Here is an 8,730-nt window from a genome sequence, read left to right on the forward strand (position 1 = left end):
GTATATATATATATACGTGTGTATATATATATCGGTCATCCTGTTGTAGCACTGTGAGATAAAGCACTAGACTGCAAGATCAGTTTGAACCACAAGGTTGATGGGGTTCAAAATCACTAGCCAATCTTCAGAAACCCTATACAGGGTCACTATGAGTCAGAACAAATTCGATGGCACTTAATAGCAACAATATACATATATTCTAGTGACAAGTCCTTTGTTAGATGTGTGTTTTCTAAAACTTTTTCTCTCTGTCTGTGACATGACTTTTCACTGTATCTCTTCACTGTATCAAATAGTCTTGGAAACCCTACATAGGGCCACTATAAGTCAAAATTGGCTCTATGGCAATGGGTGGGCTTCATTAAGAAATCTTAAGAAAGCCAAGGTTACTAGGATTTTTGCCTATATTTTCTTCTAAAAGTTTTATACTTTTAGATATTATGTTTAGTTCTATGATCTTTTCAAGTTAATTTTTGTATATGTTTTGCATACAGAATCAAGACTTTTCTTTTACTTATGATTATACAATTTCCTCATAATTGCATTTTGCCTTTGTTCTGTTGTAGAAAGTCAGCTGTCCATATTTCAGTTGATTGATTTGTTTACCTTTACATTAATATAACACTGATATAACTAGATCTATAATTGATACTGAAAACTAAGTCTTACAATGATCTTTTTTTTCATTCTCTTGAATATTCTGTGGTTCCAACTCACAAGCCACTCCTCAGAAACACTAAACAGGGTCAATATGAATCAGAACTAACTCGATGGCATTTGACAATAAAATTCTATGTTTTGTATTTCCGTATTAATTTTACAATTATTTTCAAATTAGGGGGACTTCACATTGAAAGAATAGAATTTTTCCACAAACTTTTTGAAGCCCCATATATGTAGTTTCCAATGCATGAATACAATATATCTCCCTTTATTTTAGACTGTATTTATTTTTCTCTGGAAACATTTTAGGATATTCACATTTTTTATTAGATATTTCACGTAAATTCCCATTATTTACTGCCAGAACAATACTACTATATATAAATACAATATAAAAATACACATGTAGAGAAGCGGAGGCTCCTAGGCAGAGGAGCAGAAAAAAACAGCGAAGGCACTTTGCCAGGATAGTCCCAGAGCTTTAGATCTAATATAAAGTAAGTGGAAATAGTTTTGGGCGTCCACTGGTGGAGAAATCTGACTGGCAGGAAGCAATGCAATTTCTGAATCAGTCAGGAAGATGCCTACTACTGGCAGTCTTGGTGGAGATCAGAGGGCGGTCCCACAGCTAGGCTGATACAGCCCAAAAGCCACCCAGCAACTTGTGGAAGAGGAGGTATAATCGTTATTTTATGTTTTTCCCTCCTCTCTTCTGCATACCCTCTCTGCCCAGCCTGGGCATCTTCAGGCGGGTGGGAGTACACCACCAAAAGTGTTCAGCATTGCACCCACAGGGTACAATTTTCCCATGGTGCCAAGAGGAAGTCAGTGAAAACCCCAGTGGTTCCAGAAGCTAATCTTCTGGTGGCTTAGCCCCAAAGCTGACTCTCCTACTTAGGCGGGAGGCCTTTATTCCTGCCTTATCTAACAAGAGACAGCAGGACTGCCCATATGGCCAAGCCGTATTTGCACCCTGTAAAACCCCAACATAAAAGGCAAGAGCCAACACCAACTACTATATACAAGGACACAGTAAATTTGAGAATTATGCTGTGCATACGTAGATACCTAACTGATCTTCAGAGATTAAATTGTGAACAATCTTTCTTCCATTCATTTCTCAGTGTCTCTCTGTGCACCTCCACGATGGTGACTAGATGGAGGACCTGAACAAGTAGACACCCCCACCCACTGCTAGAGGTTTCTACTGTGCACTCACACTGACCTGACAGAGGCTACTGGACAATCTGCTATGGTTTTGGTTTTGTTTCTGTGTGCTTGTTTTTGTTTTTGCTTTTACTTTTGTTTCTTTTTTTTGGCCTTTAGGTCTTATATTTTTCCCGGGGGGGTGGGAGTTTTCTCTCCTACATTACCCAAGAAAAGACAGCAATCGTGGCCATATAGCCAAGCTCAAGCATACCCTATAATATTCCACCATCTAGATGGGAGCCAATATAAGCTGCTACACATTACATAGATAGTCAATACTTATTAAGATTGCTCACAGTTGAATAATAAGAGATGAAAAAAGGGGAGCCTATCTCCAGATCATATCCACTAGGAGACATTCAGTAAGCTTAATAATAGAGCAACATACATTCATTTAGTCATTGAAAACACATCGAACTTTTGAAAATGTCCAAGAAACAACAAAAGATCTTGGCACATGTCCAGTAACAGAAAAGAGTAACAGACAAATGAGCTGGAGGTAGGCATAGACTTCACATTAGAAGGAAAGCAGGCTTTAGATATGCCTGAAAAGGAATTCAGAAGAATGATATTCACACACATCCAAAGGCTTCACAGAAGGGTAGAGGAGAATGAGAAAGAAGTTAGGAAAGTGCTACAGGAGGAATCAAACAAGTTAGATATAAAAATAGTTAAATATAGCATTGGAAATAATTCAAAATCTTCAAAAAGAGGTCCAAAGAATTAATAATAAAATTTCAGAAATGGACAACACACTGAAAGGACAAAGGAGTAGAATTGAGATGGAAGCCACAACCAGTGAGCTGGAAGATAAATCTCTCAATATTGCCAAAGACAGAAAAGCAAGCAGAAAAAAGGATTTTAAAAATCTGAAGAGAGTCTAAGATTCATGTTGGACAACATGAAGAGGAATAACTCAAGAATTATTGGCATTCCAGAACAGGAAGAATCACACAAGTCCACAGAGGAAATAGTTGAAGAACTGTTCGAAGAAATTTCTCTAACATCCTGAAAAGTGAAAAGATAAACATTCAAAAAGCTGAATGAACTCCAGGAAGGATATAGACCCCAACCATTAAAGCTAAGAAGAAACGGACAATAAATAGCACAAATAAAACTATTTGCAGACATAGAAAACTCTATTTTCTATACATAGAAAACCCCAAAGACTCAGTAAAAAAGCTAGTAGACCTCATTGGAAGATTCAGCAAAATGGCAGGGTATAAGATGAACACACAAAAATCAGTTGGATTCCTCCATACTAATAATGACAGCACTGAAAAGGAAATTAGGAAATCAATACCATTTACAATAGCAGTGCAAAGGATGAAACATCTAGGAATAAATGTAACCAGACATACAAAGGACCTATACAAAGAAAACTACAAAGACTACTCCAAAAAACAAAAGAGACTTACTAAAATGGAAGAATATACCATACTTCTGGATAGGAAGACTTAACATTGTGAAAATGTCAATACCGCCCAATGCAATCTATACTAACTTTATATGGAAAGGAAAGAGACCAAGATAAGCAAAGCACTGCTTAAAAAGAAATTTGCAGAATCTCACCCCCTGATTTCAAAATTTACTACATGGCTACAGTGGTCAAAATAGCTTGGTACTGGGACCTGTGACTCGGAGCTAGGTCACTGGTGTTTGTTGGTGATTTCTGTGCTCTGGCTCCCACGGAGTAGGTCGGGTCCCTAGACACCAGGTTGCTTGAAGACTCCACCATGGGGAGAAATGAGGTGTTGGCAAAGAAGTCCATATTATGTCTCCAGAATGCCCTGAATCACCTTTGGAAAATATGGGAAGGAATTGGGATTCCAGAAGACCAGTGCTTACAAAGAACTGAGGTTGTAAAGAAACATATCAAAGATCTCCTGGATATGATAAGTGCTGAGGAGAAAAGCTTGAAGGAAAGGCTCATCAAAAGTATTGCCATCTGTCAAAAAGAACTGAATACCCTTTGTAGCGAGTTACATTTTGAACCAATTCAGGAACAAGGAGAGCCGACCATCTTGCAACTGGAAACGGATTTGCATACTCTGGTGAAATTAATGAAAAGACAGAAAAAGGAGAGAAAACAGGAACTGAAACTACTTCAAGAACTAGATCAAGAACTGTGAAATTCTTTGCATGTCTCCCTTAGCACCTCAGTTCCCAGCTTAGAAGACCTGGATCAGTTCAGACAAAATGTGGCAACTCGACAGAAAACAAAGACATCTAGACGTGAGAAGTTTGTCAGCATAAAGAGACAGATCATACTATGTATGGAGGAATTGGATCATACCCCAGACACAAGTTTTGAAAGAGATGTGGTGTGGGAAGATGAAGATGCCTTTTGTTTATCTTTGGAGAATATTGCAACACTATAAAAGTTACTGCTGCAGCTGGGAATGTGAAAATCACAAAATGAAGCTGTGTGTGAGTGGCTGTGGGCTCAGATCTGAGAGCTGTGGGACAGGTTACAAATACCTGCAGAAGAGAGAGAAGCAGTGGATCAAAGACCAAGGGAAAGAAAGTGTTGCAATAAGAAGTGGATTGGTTGGAAGAATTGAAGAGGCAAAACATAAAGAAGGTGATTGAGGCAATTCGAGTGAAGCTGGCTCAATTCTGGGACCAATGTTTTTACAGCCAGGAACAGAGACAAGCTTTTGCCCCTTATTATGATAACGACTACACAGAAAATCTGCTCCGGCTCCATGATGCTGAGTTTATACCGTTAAAATACTACTACAAAGTTCACAAGGGACTCTTTGAAAGTGTTTAGAAGTGGGAAGAAAGCTGGAACCTTTTCCTAGAGTTTGAGAAAAAAGCTTCAGATCCAAGCCAATTTATGAACCTTGGAGGAAATCTTCTAAAAGAGGAAAAGCAACACACCAAACCTCAGAAAACACTCCCTAAGCAAAACTAAGCAGATGGAGGCAAAGATGCTCTATGGCAGCGTTCCTCAGATGCCCAACAAACGGTGAGGACAGGTACCCAGCACATCAGGCAAAGTTCACAAGCTGAATACTGCTACCATCTCCAATGCTACAGTCAATAGTAGCATTCGGTCTGTCTTAGAGGGACCAACCCACCGCTCACCTGTGTCCTGGCTTACACCTTCTGGCAGCAAGCCAGTAGGCACTGTCACCAGTTTGAGGAAGAAAATCCCCACACTGGCAAGTATGGATCCATCAAGAACCTGGACCTCGATGCCAACTTCCCGAGTATCATCCCATGTTCTAAATCTACAGTAATCAAAGCAGGACACAGCACAGATGACTCTTACAGTGCTGACTGAATGCAGCAAGATAAAAGAAAACACAAAGAATGATTCCATCTACTTCAAATTCAGAAGCAAAGAAATGAAACTAGATTGTAGAAGGATGCAGAAAACAGTGATAAAATTGTAAATTGAAATAGGGAAGTGGATGATGAGAGGAAAATGACCCTCTATTGGTGCCCACTCTTGGCTGGGTATCAAAATCATCTGAGGTGGGAGCTTTACAACCTGCCTATGTCTGCTCCACACCCCGAGGTTCTGACTTCACTGTCTCCGTGATGCTGCTGCCCTCGAGCACTAGCGATTTCAAAGCTCTCCAGGTGTGTCTAATGTACACAGTTGAGGACTTGCTCTACGATGCAGAGAAGCATGTGATGGGGAAGGGCAGTGGGGTGCTTTAATAACACAGGCCACTAAAAATGAGTGACCCTAAGTCAGCCTTTTATATTCAGTCTCCTGAGCACTTAGAGATTTGATCAGCTCTTCCCTTTCTCCTTGGTGTACACACAGGTGTTTCAGGAGCTGCAGGTCACATCCTTTACTTGGAGTTGTTTATCCACGAAGCACTCCACACAACAGGGGCACTCCAAGCTGGTAGTGTCCTTGTGGCCAAGCTGTCCATATTTACCTGAAATGGAAGGAGCCCCCTTGCCACTCTCTTTACTGGACTCTAAAAAGAGAAAACAGGAGGGCAGCTTCTGCCCCTCCTCCCTCCCTGCTGGCTCTGTTTGGTAAAGCTGGGAGAACCCTGAGCCCTGAGGCAACAGCCACTCTAGGCAAGCTGTTCCTCCAGGTCTCCATGTAGCTAAGCTGGGGGGGGGGGGGGGGGGGGCTTGGGTTAAGCATCACAGATGTAGAGCTCTCCTGATCCTACAACCAAAAGAACAGAAGGATCTCTTCAATAAATGGAGTTGGAAAAACTCAAATGTCCACATGCAGATAAATGAACCAGTATTTATGCCTCACACCATACACAAAACAAATTAAGGATTTCAATGTGAAATCTAAAACCATAACATTCTTAGAAGAAAATGAAGGGGCACAGTTATCAGCCCTAGCTTGTGACAATGGAATATCTAATAAAATCACAAAAAATAGCAAAATACAAATAAATAGGTCTTATTAAACTTTGTTTTTCAGAAGACTGCTAAAGATGACATGGAGAGAGAGAGAGAGAGAGAGCAACTGAAGACTCTAGATTCATGGAAAGAGAAAGGCTGTGTGCTAGTGGCCAGTAGGAACGTCTGAAAATTGTTTAGGTTGTTTAAACGATTATATATTCCCAAGTGTTTTTATGTACATAAAAAACAACAACAACAACAAAAAAAAAAAAACAGAATACAAACAATACTGTTGAATGGTAAAAAACAGCAAAACAGCTTGGTACTGCTACAATGAAAGAAACATAGATCAATGGATTTAGAATCGAGATCCAGAAATTAATCCATTTACATACCGCCAACTTATTTTTGGCAAAGGGCCTAAGTATAATGAACAGGGAGGAGATAGTCTCTTCAACAAATGGTGTTGGCAAAACTGGAAAGCGATATGCAAAAGATTGAAACAAGACCTTCACACCTCACGCTATATACAAAAACCAATTTAGCATGGATTAAAGATCTAAATGTTAATCCCAAAACTATAAAGGCCATCAATTAAAAATAGGGACAAATTTGAGGGCTTTAATATGAGCACAGGAGTCCTGGTGTGGCACTATAGGCTAATGTGTCAGTCTGCAAAGTCATTTGAACTTCAAGGTTGGTGGTTCAAGCTCACCAGCTGCTCCTTGAAAACCCTACACAGAGTCACTATGGGTCAGATTTGACTCTGTGGCACTAGCAAAACAATACAGGGCACACACAGACTACCAAACATTGTGAAAATTACACAAACAAAAGAAGACAAAGTAGACTGGGACATTCTAAAAATTAAAACTTAAGTGCATCAAAAGATTTCACCAAAAGAATAAAAGGGGAGCCCACAGAATGGGAAAAAATCATTTGCAACAACGCATCAGATAAGGGAATAATTTCTAAAATATATAGACAATTACAATACCTCTACAAGAAAAAGACAAATAACTCAATTAAAAAACTGGCATAGGACATGAACAAACACTTCATCAAAGAAGACATTTGGGAGGCCAACAAACATACGAAGAAATGTTCACGATCACAAGCCATTGGTGGTGGTGGTTATGTGCCATGGAGTCAGTTCTGACCCTATACAGGGTTTCTGAGGCTGTAAATCTTTACAGGAGCAGAAAGCCTCATCTTTCTCTTTCTCCCTTGGATGCCATTAGAGAGATGAGAATTTAAACAACAATGAGATATCATCTCATACCAGCACTAACAGGGAAGTTAAAAAAAAGTAGAGGACAATAAATGCTGGCGAAGCTGTTAAGAGACTGGGACCCTCCTACATGGCTGGTAGATTGCAAAATGGTCCAACAACTCTGGAAAGCAATACGGTGCTTCCTCAGATGGTTGGAAAAATAAATACCTTATGATCCAATAATCCCTCTACTTGGTATTTATCCACAAGAACTACAAGCCATAACACAAGTAGAAATATGTACACCAGTGTTCATAGCAGCACTATTTACAATAGCAAAAAGATGGAGACAGCCTAAGTGCCCATCAACGGAAGAATGGATGACAAACTGTGGTTTATACAGACAATGGAATATTATGCTACCTTGAAGAATAACAAGGAAACTGTAAACCATCACATAACATGTATGAACTTTGAGGACATTATACTGAGCAAAATTAGTCTGTCACAAGTGGAGAAATACCACATAGGACCATTATTGTAAAACCTTAAGAAAAAAATACCCACACTAAAAGGACAAAAAAATATTTGTTGGTTACTGGAGGCTGGGGGTGGGTGGGTGACAGGAGGGAGGGGAAAGTAGAGCACAGGGTAGGGAATAGACACACAATAGTTCGGGAGTTGGAGGGGCAGGGGGGAGCTCAATACACAAAAAGAGGAAAGGGAATGGAAGAATAAGGCAGATAGGAGAACATTTAGGCAGGTTCACATGGCCTAAATTGGACAGAGGTAAATAGTGATGCACACTCAACCTTGGAACAACAGGGCTCTGTGATACAGGGATTGAGGCAGAGTCTGAATGGGTAAAAGAGGAGACATAATGTTAAGATGCTTGACTGTTTTATGAATCTTGGTTTCCCTTGCCTACTGATGTAAAATAGACACTTGAGGGCGAGAGAAAGGAATAGCTAGAAACATCACTATAGAAAGCTTGTAAATTGATCCTCGCCTATAACTGAATGGAATACCTAAAAGGGGGGCTAAAACTTACCTAATGAAGGAAGCTTCCTGCAGAGCCTTTGCAGTGCACTTAAGACTTAGGTAGAATCCTGATCCCCATCCAGAATCTTCTGATGTGGGAAATTTCCACTTGAAAACATAAGCAGAGGAGCCTGGAGCAGCTAGAGGAACAGAAAATATTTCTTTAAAGAAAGACCAGCAGGAAAATAAAAAACAAAAATGGCAGTCTAGTTGACTACCACAAGAACAAGTAAGTTGTTCACTGGGGAGCCATCAAGGCAGGTTGT

At 39.9% G+C, this 8,730-nt stretch overlaps 1 pseudogene; it reads left to right on the top strand.

The window, feature by feature from the left end:
* Positions 1–3,611: 3,611 nt before the first annotated feature.
* On the top strand, positions 3,612–5,167 carry LOC102837873 (annotated as a pseudogene).
* The last annotated feature ends 3,563 nt before the right edge of the window (positions 5,168–8,730 follow it).

Source organism: Chrysochloris asiatica, unplaced genomic scaffold, assembly GCF_000296735.1.
Source record: "Chrysochloris asiatica unplaced genomic scaffold, ChrAsi1.0 scaffold00133, whole genome shotgun sequence".
NCBI lineage: Eukaryota > Metazoa > Chordata > Mammalia > Afrosoricida > Chrysochloridae > Chrysochloris > Chrysochloris asiatica.